This window comes from Scyliorhinus canicula, chromosome 6 (genome assembly GCF_902713615.1).
Source record: "Scyliorhinus canicula chromosome 6, sScyCan1.1, whole genome shotgun sequence".
Classification (NCBI taxonomy): Eukaryota; Metazoa; Chordata; class Chondrichthyes; order Carcharhiniformes; family Scyliorhinidae; genus Scyliorhinus; species Scyliorhinus canicula.
The window spans coordinates 97463247-97477256 of record NC_052151.1 but is presented as its reverse complement, the minus strand read 5'-3'; the positions used below and the strand labels follow the sequence as shown (position 1 = coordinate 97477256).

At 43.3% G+C, this 14010-nt stretch overlaps 1 long non-coding RNA gene across 2 annotated transcripts in view; it reads left to right on the top strand.

Annotated features, from left to right (window-relative positions):
• LOC119967330 overlaps positions 1-12581 on the top strand; it is a 46698-nt gene extending 34117 nt beyond the window's left edge. The window contains exons 2-4 of one of the 2 annotated variants that reach the window (XR_005460963.1): positions 7995-8116; positions 10416-10522; positions 12388-12581. This is a non-coding gene — a long non-coding RNA (uncharacterized LOC119967330). Of the gene's footprint in view, positions 1-7994; positions 10523-12387 lie in introns of both variants that reach the window. The other variant, XR_005460962.1, reaches the window with a different exon arrangement.
• The last annotated feature ends 1429 nt before the right edge of the window (positions 12582-14010 follow it).

Sequence of the window (14010 nt, the reverse complement as noted above, 5' to 3'; positions counted from 1 at the left end):
TTGCGGGGGGCCAAAATGTCGGGCTTCTGGTCGTGTCGGGAGGTCTGTCGAGGCCTTTGCCGGGAATGCCGACGTGTAGTTTGTGCAGGGTTCAGAGAATAGTGGGAGGGTGTCGGACCAGCGTCGCCGTGAAAATCGGCACGGCCCTCTATTCTCCGAACCGGCGTGAGAGCGGAGAATCGCGCCCCTCAGGTCTCGCTATTGAATGGACTGATAGTGTGCATATCAATCAAATGTATATGTAGTACGTGAAAAGTGCTCAAGCTGCTCATTATCAAGCAATTGATTTTTGCCGAAAGAGTTTGGAATGAGAGATTATGTGAAAAACATGAATCTTACAACAAGTGGAGAAATAATTGATATGTTCAATAAATACATTAATTTTTCTCTTTTGGTTCCTTCTCGTTTTTTGAAAAATGTGTTTCTCGAATAGCAAAATCTGATTCTCATGTGTTCTTATTTAGTTGATTTTCCAACTTCACACTCCTAATAATCTCACCTGCTGAGCATGCATGTTGAAATTCTGGCCCGTGCTGCACACTTAGTTGGAAAAGTGTTCAGAGCACATTCTCGAATTTCTGATACATATTCTTGGTGGGCAAGGTTCCCTCCAGGAATGCAAACGCAACAAGGTACCGATTTAATGTGGTGAGGTTTTAAGGCTATTTTTGCAACATTTTCTCACAAATGAATATGTTGACCATTCCACGTGTTCTCGCCACATTAGGCAATGTTTATTGTAAACCTTGATGTGTGAGGAAAACTTTCATACAAATGCCATTGTTTCTCAATTAGCCACCTGCATCAGATTTATGGCATCTGGTTGATCACACATGGATGAAGGCCATTTTAATCTAACTCATTGGCTGGGAAAGCCATAGGATTAGCTGGAATGCTGGATTTACACCCTCCCTAACATTATTCTCCATTGACTTCAATGGAGACTGACATTAACTTTACATCTGAACTCACCAGGTTCTTGGGGGGTAGGTTAGATTAATATTGCCATTGAAAAGCCACAACAAGTGGAGCATTCAGATGTATGAGTGTTAGAGGATGGCGGCTGATTGAACAGGGGAGAAGGGAAGAGTGAAGGGGCAAGGAGCGTACAGGAGTTGCATCAGAGGGGAGGGAGGGGCAATTAGAGTGGAAGAGAAAGGTGATGGGGGGGTGCTTGGAGATACAAAAGAGTGAGAGGTACTGTGGAAAAATGAAGAGAGTTTGACAAACAATCTTGCAGATACAACAGCCCAGGTTAATAAGCTTAAGGATATGGAGACGGTGGCAAGTAATCAGTGAAGGAGGAGGGTGAGGTTGGCAAACTAACATAGAAGGGAGTGGCAGCAGGAATGCTGAAACAGAATTTGAATGTTATGATTGGCAAAATTTTCCAATTTATGATTTAGTTGAAAGTATTAGGCTAATGGTACTAACTGGCTGAGTTGAGGCAGCTCAAATTGAAATTGTTTTTCATAAAGCTGATATTTTCTTCCCGTCTAATACAAAAGTTGTTGGGGATCCTGGAAGTTAAGAGTACCTCAGCCTGGATACCTTCACTCTCTGTGGGTTGTCATTTCCATTGCCAATAAAGATGTGCTGAACAACTTCGGCACACTGAATGAATGGGGTTGATTTCATTTTGTCGCCTGGATATTGAACTCTGGTTGCAGATTGGCTGCTTGTTTTACAGACCCCTTGAATGTCTTTGATTTGCCTAATCAAAGTATCAGATGAATTGCCTGGGTCGCAAGTTGAAAATGTATTTCTATGTGTGCTTGTTCTAATCCCCATGGAGGAAGCGTAAACCAAAATAACTAAATTTACTGAATAACCCCCAAAATAAGAAATTACCGACAAGATTTCTTTTCATAGCTTTTATTTTATCATGAATCAGAAACAATGTAAATTATATATGAATTAACAGGTAAAAAATACTTCAGATAAAAAGGTAAATTTCACTTTAAATATTCATTACAATAAAGATACATCTCACACAACTGTAAGAGCGTTCTTCACTCCCTGTATTATTGTGACAATATATTGCTACATAGTTTCTCACATTACGCTGTCCTTTATTCATGCAGTGTAGGCCCGTGACCTCCTGCCCAACAACAGCTGTCTCCTGAGTTTCATAGGTGTGATTATTATCAGCAAGGCACACTTCTATGGGCAGCTCGATAGCACAGGTGGATAGCACTGTGGCTTCAAAGCACCAGGGTCCCAGGTTCGATTCCCCGCTGGGTCACTGTCTGTGCGGTGTCTGCACGTTCTCCCCGTGTGTGCGTGGGTTTCCTCCGGGTGCTCTGGTTTCCTCCCACAGTCCAAAGACATACAGGTTAGGTGGATTGGCCATGCTAAATTGCCCTTAGTGTCCAAAAAAGGTTCGGAGGGGTTATTGAGTTATGGGGATAGGGTGGAAGTGAGGGCTTAAGTGGGTCAGTGCAGACTCGATGGGCCGAATGTCCTCCTTCTGCACTGTATGTTCTACGTTCTATGAACCAGCTTTCCCTCAAGTTCTGACAGTCCTAATGGTGTAGCTTTCCAGAGTTCCTGACTAACTAATAACACTCCGGTTCATAGTTTGACCACTTCTGGGAAAACATTCATTTATTTAGTGTTTCCAAGCTATTACAGCTTTCCAGGTTGTAAATCTGTTTAGCCAGCTTGCATATTGCCTTCAGGAATTCTTATCTCATTTTCTGCCAAAGAGAAAAACTGACATTATCCTGATAGTAATTTGCATCTTCTCCTCCCAAGAATTCTCTGTGTTCTTCTTTCTAACTGCATGTTTCCTTTGTGTCTGTATCTGTGACTTCGCCTACCTAGCTCCTCTACTTTTAGATCTCCTTTCTGTCTACATCTCTCCTTTGCAACTGGCCACATAGTCTCTATCTTGACGTATTTCCTATTGTTACCATTTCAGGGTCAAGGGCCAGCAGGTCACATGACCGGTATTTCCCATTATCTAAAAAAATTACATTGACCCTTTTATAATTGATGCAAACACTTTAAAGTCCTTTCAAACATTCTTTAAAATAATTAGATTCCACAGACATTTTAAAGAAATTACAAATTTTCTTTACTGCACTGTCCACAGATCAAAGATTGTCACAGTAATAAATAGCAATATTTAAGCACAATGTCTCAAAATATTTGCACTCAATATAGTGAGGAGCACACTAACCTTTACCTTTCTCCTGATATCAATGCAGTGCTTCATTTGCAGTCAAATATGAAGGAATTGACTGACTATATTGGCTCCATGCAGCTGACATATGTGCTTTTCTTGAAAGTTGGCTTCCAGCTTCCAATAGAATCATTCTCTTTTGGTGGACTTCCTACAATTACATTGCCAAATATTTACCTTCAAAGGGAAATAGAGCTGCCCACATCATTCCAGAATGCAACTGGGAATAATTAGTCCACCTCTCCCCCATCCTCAATGTCTCTCTCTATTCATGCCAGGCTGCAGCCCCTCAAAGCGCTGCAATCTTGCTGAATTTTGCACTTTCCAGCCAAGCGTGCTGCAGGCCAAACTTTGAGTAAGTTTTTCCATGTGTCAGTACTTTATTCAAAATACAGGTAACAGGTGCTAGGGTTGGTGCTGATGGTTGTGATAGAACTCCCATTTCAATTCACTACGGGGAGTGTCCATACCACAGGTAGGTGCACGGCCACGATCTGGGACTTCAGGTTTTCATTAAAGTTGGGTTGCCAACAAATGGTTATGTATGTGGGGGTATAGCTGCTGAAAGGTGGCGTTCATCATGAGTTTTGAATGTGAGTTGTATGAGCTGGTGGATACAGAGGAAGATGTTAATCGGATGTTCAGTGGCGATTTTGGAATGTTAATGCACTGGCTAGATCTGGAAGCTGGAAGAGGATTTCCCGCATCCGAGTAGGACAAATATGATTCCATGTTGTCTTCAGGCAGTTGCTGGATCTTTAACTGATTCTACCATTGGTTTTGGATGCTTTCTTCTTCCAGGCCCCTGACATGCAGCATGCAGCATATAATTATAAGGCAGCATGTCTTTACTACAAAACTTATGTTTCTGTTACATTTCTCATGGAGAACTCTTGTGACAATGGAGGAACATCCTCATCTGAATGCTTTAAGTTTCCTGTTGAGGGGATCTAATAGTACTGATTCTCAGGTTGGGATACGGCACAATAGTCATTAGGCACAGACACAGAGAATAGGAATAATTTCAGTGTTGACTAGTAGCAGCACACTATTGATTTAAAAGAAACGGCAACTTCTAGGGAACTGGGCAGTAACTCGAATGTTTTGATATGAAGCAGAAATAACCTGGATATTGAGAGAGTAATTCTTTTCTGTTATTCGATTGCTGTCTGGGTGGAATCTGTGATCCCTTGAACACAGGGAGACTGTGCCACTCAGTAAATTTGCAGAATCCTGTTCACCTGACGTGGGTTTTTCATGGAATGTCCAGTTGTCGGACTTCATCACTGTAAGGTTATAATAAACAGAAATATTTCAAAAAACAATTAAACATATTTCAAATATTAAAGTTTCAAAGGATCTTCAAATACAGTACAGTACAGTATTTCAAAAAAGTTTTGTTGAAAAAATGAATACTCCATTGTTTAAAAAACTTTCTTAATTTGACCAGGAGTAAAGTTGCTTTGACCCAAAATCGCTGCTGATATTTGCTGCCTTATACATTGCCAGTCTGTTCAGGCATGTATGCACCAACATTAAATTGTGATATTTTATTCCGTTCTAAATTTATAATTAGCTCACCAGTTTTTTAAAATCTGATTGCAATAAACTACGTGGTATAATTTACTGTTCTCCATTAAACCTGTGGATTTTCTTAAATAAAATTTGTGACTGACTGTCCTGGGTTGTTTTTGATGTTTTTCTACTTTGCTTGACTCTACCTTAGTCATCTATTCATGGAGCACTATATTTCTTGCCTCCCTCATCATCAGCATAACCTCATCGGTCTTTCCTGTAATTTGAAGAACAGAGATACCTGCCAACTTAGCAGTAAATATAGCAAAGTATTTCAAGGTTTTGAAATGTTTTCCTCTGCCCACAAAGGATAGAATTATTCACGTGGTTTTGTTACCAATCAAGGAACGACATGCCTTGCAGGAGAATTAAGATGGAAGTGTTTGTGTTATTCCATTGCTATGCGTTATTCATAGTGGAGACAAAGCTGTTGCCAAGATAAAAGTTAGGTGCTTCCAATAATGTAGATTTACTTGTTCTTCACTACAGGAATGTCTTTCCTTTGCATGAATGTCCTGAACTATAGCTCACAAGTGCAAGTTTCCATTGAATTTCCAGGATACCAAACAGATTGTAAAATACGTGATGGGAAATTTAGTTAATGTGCATCACTCACTGAATCTCTAATTAGGTTCCGCATTGAAATAAAAAGTTTGAGGTGAGAGGAATGATGTACAAACTTAACATTAGCATGTGTTTACCAAAAACATTTCAATCGCTTCTTGTTCGCAGTCTGTAATTGATTACAGACACCTAGAAGGGGGTAATAATTTAGCCTGAGTGCAATAAACTAAAATTGCCGATAAGATCATAGAATCCCTACAGTGCAGAAGGAAGTCATTCGGCCAATCGAGTCAGCACCGAACGTCCAAAAGAGCACCTTACCCAAACCATGCCCCTGTCTATCCCCGAAACCCCACCTGATCTTTCAAACACTAAGGGGAAATTAGCATGGTCAATACACCTAACTTGTACATCTGTGGACTGTAAGAGGAAACCAGAGCACCAGAGAGGAAACCAGAAACCAGAGGAAACCCATGCAGACACAGGGAGAACATGCAAATTCCACATGGACAGTAGTCCAAGGTCGAAATTGAACCCAGGTCTGTAGTGAAGTGAGGCAGCAATGTTAGCCACTGTGCTACTTTGCCGAGATTAGCTGATTAACATAAAAATCACTATCACTCTCCAATATGCCTGAGGAACACTACAGAGACTGAATATCTGTTCTGGGGTCAGGACCCCAAATCTTGATGCATTTCTGGATCCCGATGCCTACAACAATTTGGAACTGCGGGCCAAGTGCTCGTCAGGGCATACATTCGCCATCCAATTGAGTATGCCCTCCAGCACACACACATTGGCCACACCATTCATAGAAGAGAGGCCTTCTGATTTAGGTAGGAGGTCCCTCTGAAGACTTCTTAGACACTTAAAAATAAAAAGAGGAAACAGTTGCCAGCATCATCACCATCTTGAACTTGTGACCACAGAGCAAGTGTTGGGGGTTTACAAGTGGTAGATACAGAACTATCCCTCCCCTTCCCCCTCCCCCCCCCCATCCCACCACCCCAACTTTCATGATTAAAAATGGCTTGAAGGCAGGAACATGCTTGCAAACCAACATGTCAGTTTGAGGCCGAAATTACAGGCATGTCCATATCTGGTTGCGCCTCAGTCACCATTTCAGAAATCGCCCCTTGATTTCCAGCAGCAAAAGCAGAGAAAAGGGATGCAGAGACCTGAAAGAACCACTGTATCTTATATCCAATCTCTCATTGCACCATGCTGGGAAAGTCATACAATTATGGCAACAATTTCCCTTTCAGTTTATAGTCCCTCTATTACCAGACGAATCAATTAATTTTTTTGTCAATGTGCGGTTCCTAAATAAAGTTTTCTGAAAAGAATATATGAAATATTATTCCTTAAAACAGATATTTTTCAGAAAGCAATAATGTGTGTGTATGATAATAATAATACTAGACACCCTTCATTTCTTTTTTCTTGCCTTAAAATCGTACATGTGCAAATTTGGTGCTAAGCATCTCAAGGCCAGAGTATTAACAGCTAGGTCTCACAGACATGTGACGGGATTCTCTAATAATGGGGCTATGTCCTCACGCTGGTCTGAAAACCGGCGGCAACCACTCCAGCGTCAACAGTCCCCGAAAATGAGGAATTCTCACCTTTCTAGGGGGCTAGGTTACTGCCGGCGTCATCCCCGCAGCTCCAGCGTATTTCCACGAATGCGCGGAACGGCTGGCCTATTTCCGCACATGCACGAATCCCATATAAGGGGGACACATGCGCAGGGGTTCCCTTCTCCATGCCGGCCTCTGGGCAATATGGCGGATCCCTACAGGGGCCCGGCGCGGAGCAAAGTGGGCCCCCACGGAACCAGCCCGCCTGCCGATCGGTAGGCCCCGATCGCGGGCCAGGCCACCGTGGGGGCCCCACTCCCCCCCTCCAGGACAGCCCCCGCACACTCACCTTCCAGGTCCCGCCATGTGAGGTGACTAATCCATGCCATCGGTACTCGGCCAAACTCGTCAGCCACTCAGCCCATTTGGGCCCAGAGAATCGCCTGACAACGGCCCCAACCGGAGCGGTGGGAATCCCGCGGGCGCCCGAAAAACGACACCAGAGAATGGTGAAGCTGGCGTCAGGGAGGTGGGGTGCAATTCTCATGCACCCCCCCCCCCCCGGGATTTTCAAACCCGCTGCGGGGTCGGCGAATCCCCGCCATGATACCATTATTGCCTCGGAGATTGAGTTCGCTTATTCATCTTTTTACATAATAGTTGAAAATTCGGCACTTAAGGACTCAATGGTACATCTTATTTTGAATGACAAGTGGTGGCAGGAAGCTATCTTTAGAAATAATTTCAGTCCAAGATTATATCATGTGTCAGTAGGATAAGGCAGCCTCTGATTATGCAAAGATTAACATACGGTTCTAAACCGTACTTTGGTAACCTAAAATGTAATCACCTCCATATGTCAGAAGGACATAATTGTTTTGGGAATAGTAAAGGCCATTCGAGCCAAACAAACTATGCATTTTTCCACAGCTTAATCCCAACTAACTGACGTCTCACCATACCATGTAATATTATTCACATGTATTAATTCCACCATCCACCCACTTTCACTATCTGCTTCAGTAGGCTTCACTCTTAACTTATTCTATTGTATCATCATTCTCATTCTGGTTTCGCTTGTGTTACAGATATTTGAATACTTCATCATAGTGAACAATTTACTGAGCACAATGGACGGGACTCTCTGTTGGCCGACGCCGGAATCTGGAAACACAATGAGCGGAGAATTCGGCGTCAGCCGGAAATCGAGGTTGGCGTCGGGCGCTCTACAGAATGCCATGCTCTGGTGCCTCGACAGCATGTGAATGCATTCTACATACACTAAATGCCATTAGCATATCATTAATGAGCCCGTCCCACTATTCTCCGGGACTGTGATGCTTTGTCTCCGGCAGGAGGAATTACTGACAGCGAGGTTCACTCGTGCGTTAAAAAGAGGGAAACAGACTCAGTGGCTGCTGAGGGGGAGAGAAAATAGGTCATGTTCTCAGAGGCAAAGGGCAGCACGGTGGTGCAGTGGTTAGCCTCCTCGCTGGACATGTCCTGAGGTAGTGGCCAGGGGCGGGGGACACCAGAAAGGCCGACCTTGTTGCCAGGTGATCCTGCAAAACACAAGACATGACACATGCTTGGATAGCAGGTTGGGGCGATGGTGTGGGTCAGGTGGGGTTGGGGTGGTGTAGCGGAGGTGGGGGTGTTGGGCTGGTGAGATGGTGTGAGGCTGGTGTGGGATTGTGGCACGCGTGCCATAGGAACACCACTTCTAAGCAGGGGCTCACTTGATTCCTCGATGCCAACCTCCACTTCGACAACTGCCCTTTCCCCAGACAAACCGACCAGGTCCAGTGCCTGCCGCTCCCCAATGGTGAGGTGCCGCAGGTCCCCTGGGCCACCTCCGGTCTTCTCCCTCTCTGTTTGGTGCCACCTTCTTCTGGGGTTAGGCAACACAGAGGGTGGGAAGCTGGTGGTCTTTGTGAACAGGGCTCCCAGCCATGCCAGGCGGTATGGGTGCTGGCATGTGGCGCAGGGTGGGGTATGAGCAGACTGTCGATGGGTGGGCTTTTGTTGCCCTGCAGTTGGGGGGGGGGGGGGCTACGGGTGTGTGCGACAGGGTTTGGTGCCAGGGGCACAGTGCTGACTGCCCATCCTGGATGCTCTGAGGAGGTCATGCAGCTTCTTGCGACACTGCTGGCTGATCTTGGTGGTGCGGTCCACAGCCCTTGTGACCTCTGCCACCTGCACCCAGGCTTGGAGTACAGTGGCCCTCCTCTCCTCCATGGCGTCCAGCACGGTCTCGAGCTTCGCAACTGCGGACCTCTGTGCCACTCTTCGTGTTGTCACCTTGTTGGTTGGAATGAGTGTGCGTGCGGGGAGTGGAGTGCTTCTATGCAACTGCAACTTGTCAGCCTCTCGAGTGCCAATTCCGACCTCGGAGAATCAGATACCGTTCTTCATTGGAATTGCTCTAGTTCCACGTGGTGTCGGTGATTGCCCATTAATAGATCCTAAATTGTTCGAGACTGGCACAGATTCCGTGGTCATGGGACACCACCGATTAAGTCCCGGCGTGAGTACTTCGTCTGAGATGGAGAATCCAGCCCAATGTTTTCATGAAGTGTATTATCTTGGAAAATTTCAATTAGATAATTTCAGAGGGGCTAATTTTATAATATCAAATTACTGATGTGTTGCGCTGGGAGAACACAATAGTAATTTTGAGTGCAATTCCTCCAACCATCCAGCATTAAAATTAATGAATGGATAATGGCTGACAAGTACCAGACTTCCTGATATGTGCTGCGAGTTGGTTGGACTCTGTATCAGCAGCAAGATATTGTAAGATTACCCAATGTTCTGTGTTCGACTACCTTTATCTGTCTACATATGCATCTTTGGAACAACAAATGCTCAAGGAGAACGGTGTAAAATTCGAGAGGCAGCATTGCTGGTTTCATCTCTTTGTTCTGACGTCCAAACCTTGCTTCACTTTATTTTAGGCTGAAAGGAAGTCTTTACCTCTTTTATAATGTGAACATGATCATTATAATTCGCAGACCACAAAGAATATACCAGGCTTAGAACATGTAATTCCAGGAGAAAGGTAGACTGGAAAAAATCAAATGGCTGTGCCAGGAAAACAACTTGCTTGCTTGAAACCGTATTACCTTCTAGACTCATACGTCCCCTTAAGCCCAGTGTTCCAGGACACAGGTATCTGAGATGGATGGTGTGCGACCTCCAACCTGCAGGTGGCAGTGCAGACACACCTTGTGGTCTCAAGACCCTGGTCATGTGGATCAGCTACTCCCATATAAGGGGAGACACACCATTCATTACATTTATTTTATTCTCCTTGAGCATTTGTTGTTCCAAAGATACATATGTAGAAAGATAAAGGGAATTGAGTTCTCTGGAAACAGACACAGATGGTTGCAGATGATAGTAAGACATACAGTTGAAAGATCGGTGCTACGTGCAGTTCCAGAGGAGTAAAAAGGAGATTCTGTGACAACGTACTTGATAACAGGTTGCTTTTTTTACCACATGAGACTCAATAAAGATCCCGGTTTGGACAAGTCTAGGTGTTTGGTGGATTCCTTTGCAAGTTATGGAAGATCAGACACAACACTATTCAACAATGGCACCATAACCACAGGTGAGAGGCAGTGGCATAGAGGTATTGTCACTGGATTAGTAATCTAGAGACCCAGGGCAATGTTCTGGTGGCCCTGAGTTCGATTGCCACCATGCAGATGGTAAAATTTGAATTTGATAAATATAATCTGGAATTAAAAGTCTAATGATGGTCATAAAACCATTGTCGATTGTCATAAAAATCCATCTGGTTCATCAATATTCTTGAGAGAAGAAAATCTGTCATTCTTATCTAGCCTGGCCTATGTCATGGGGCAGGGTTTAGAGAACCCCAAAGTGTATCATGGAGTTCACCTGACCGACAACTTTTACTAGATTGTGGTATGGGGAGCACACGGCCCACTCTACAGGTGTGGGACAGCAGAAATGGAAAAGTATTTTTTAAAGCAAAACAATGTTTATTCTCTGAACTCAAGTTAACCTTTTTAAAACTTACAGTGAACACCTTAGCAACCATTAATTCAAATACAACCCCCAAAGAATACGACAATAAGTAATCCTTAAGCGGCCCTTTTAACATCCATAAGACTTAAAAATAACTTTTAACAGAAGCACGTCAGGTTAAAGTCACTACTGAGAGCAGTTATTTGTTTCAAATCACCAAAGGATTGATTTACAGTTTTTAGACTACAGAGAGAGAGACTAATACCCTTTCTGGCTGTGACTGCAGCTATCCAGCTCTGAAAACGAAACTAAAACACACCCTACAGGAAACAGCCTAAAACAAAAGTAAAAATCTGACAGACAGCCCAGCTCCACCCACACTCTGACATCACTGATAAACACTCATTTCTTAAAGGTACATTTCTTAAACACCCATTTCTTAAAGGTATTCTCACATGACACCTACATGAGACTTCAGGTCTACAGCAATGTCCTTGACTCTTAAAATGCAATAATTGCTGGCCTAGCTAGTGAAACCTGCATTCCATGAACAAGTTAAAAAAAAGGCGCAGTCATTGCCACCGGGGACCATAAATGAGGCCCTCCTTCCCCCTTCGAAAATCACGAAAATTAGTAGCCGGCAGTAGTTTGCAAAGTAAATTCAGAAATCAAGGAGTTAAGTTGTTGGTCCTGTAATGTAAATGTGCAGTTTTCAGTCTGTATTAGTTTTTCTGTTGACAATATTTATCTCAGTAACCATCCAGTAGCTGAAAGCTGGTTCCCATTATTTTCTATTATCAGTTTTACTTTTTCTTCTGCGTTAATTAGGCTTGCGCTGTTGCCATGAATGATGGAACCTATCAGACATGGAAAATTCCTTCATGTCAAAAGAGTTCAGAAAGTATCCTATTCTCCAAATTATTGATGCTATCGTCATAAAACACAATGCATTCAATGTAAGATCAGCACAGCATGGAAAACTCTGTGGTATATAAACTGTAATAGGTCCCACTTGTGAAGTGGTGATGCACTGCATTGATTGCTCTCAGTTTATTATCCAGTTTTGTGTAGCTTGAGATTACAGAATCGCCCTGTTTTTATAATCGATGTCCTGATTGATAAAAGCAAGAGTCCCAGCATGGTAGCACAGTGGGTAGCACTGTTGCTTCACAGCTCCAGCGTCCCAGTTCGATTCCCGACTTGGGTGACTGACTGTGTAGAGTCTGCACGTTCTCCCTGTGTCTGTGTGGGTTTCCTCTAGGTGCTCCGGTTTTCTCCCGCAAGTCCCGCAAGAAGTGCTATTAGGTGAATTGGATATTCTGAATTCTCCCTTCGTGTACCCGAACAGGTGCCGGAATGTGATGATTTGCGGATTTTCACAGTAACTTCGATACAGTGTTAATGTAAGCCTATATATGACAATAAAGATTATTATTATATACCTTTTTCACAATACAATTAACCTGCCCTTCTACCTTCAAGGATCGATGGACAAACACGTCAAGGTCCCTTTGTTCTTTGGAACTTCCCAGTGTCGGACCTTTCACAGGCTGCAGCTTGAGTTCAATTTGCATACCGGCTGAGAATTCTCCCTCTGTGTACCGAACAGGTGCTGGAATGTAGCGACAAGGGGCTTTTCACAGTAACTTCATTGCAGTGTTAATGTAAGCCTACTTGTGACAATAAAAAGATTATTATTATTATACTTCCTTGTTAAATTACTCCTTCCAAAGTGTATCACCTCACACTTTTCAGGGTTAAATTCCATCTGCCACTTATCCGCCTATTTGACCATCCCGTCTATATCTTCCTGTAACCCAAGACACTCAACCTCACAGTTAACATCCAGCTAATCTTTGTGTTATCCAGTAACTTGCTGATCATACCCTGGCAAAGTCATCTGTGTCATTTATATAAATAACAACAATAGGGGGCCCAGCAGGGATCTCTGTGGATGCCATTGATCACTGGCTTCCAGTCTCTAAAGCAGCCATCTATCATCACCCTCTGTCTCCTGCTAAGCCAATTATAAATCCATTTTATCAAATCATCCTGTATCCCATGTAATTTGCCTTATTAATAAGTCTCACATGTGGAATCTTGTCAAAGGCTTTGCTGAAATCCATGTAAACTACATCAACCGCACTACCCTCATCTGTATACTTGTGGCAGGGGGATGGGATCCGATGCAGGAAGTTGGAAGGTAGTAAAACAGGGACAGAAGCAAAAGGAAATAAGGGGAAAAGTGCAAGGCAGAGAAGCCATAGTCAAAAATCTAAAAGGGCGACAGTACAAGGTACAGTGACTGAGGGGAGCTCAGTGAATAGGCCCAGTAATAACAAAATAAATAAAACTGGATATGTTAAGATTCAAAACAGAGGTAAAAAAACCAACATAAGTGTCCTTTACCTGAATGCTCGTAGTATTCGGAATAAAGTAAATGAGTTGATGGCACAAATCATCGTAAATGACTATGATTTAGTGGCCATTACTGAAACATGGTTAAAGGATGGTCACGACTGGGAGTTAAATATCCGAGGGTATCAAACTATTTGGAAAACAGAGTGGATGGTAAGGGAGGTGGTGTTGCTCTGTTATTTAAGGATGACATCCGGGCAATAGTAAGGGATGACATCGGTGCTATGGAGGATAAGGTTGAATCCATTTGGGTGGAAATCAGGAATAGTAAGGCGAAAAAGTCACTGATAGGAGTAGTCTATCGGCCACCAAATAGTAACGTTATGGTGGGGCAGGCAATAAACAAAGAAATAACTGATGCATGTAGAAATGGTACAGCAGTTATCATGGGGTATTTTAATCTACATGTCGATTGGTTTAACCAGGTCGGTCAAGGCAACCTTGAGGAGGAGTTTATAGAATGTATCCGCGATAGTTTCCTAGAACAGTATGTAATGGAACCTACGAGGGAACAAGCGGTCCTAGATCTTGTCCTGTGTAATGAGACAGGATTGATTCATGATCTCATAGTTAGGGATCCTCTCGGAAGGAGCGATCACAATATGGTGGAATTTAAAATACAGATGGAGGGTGAGAAAGTAAAATCAAATACTAGCGTTTTGTGTTTAAACAAAGGAGATTACAAGG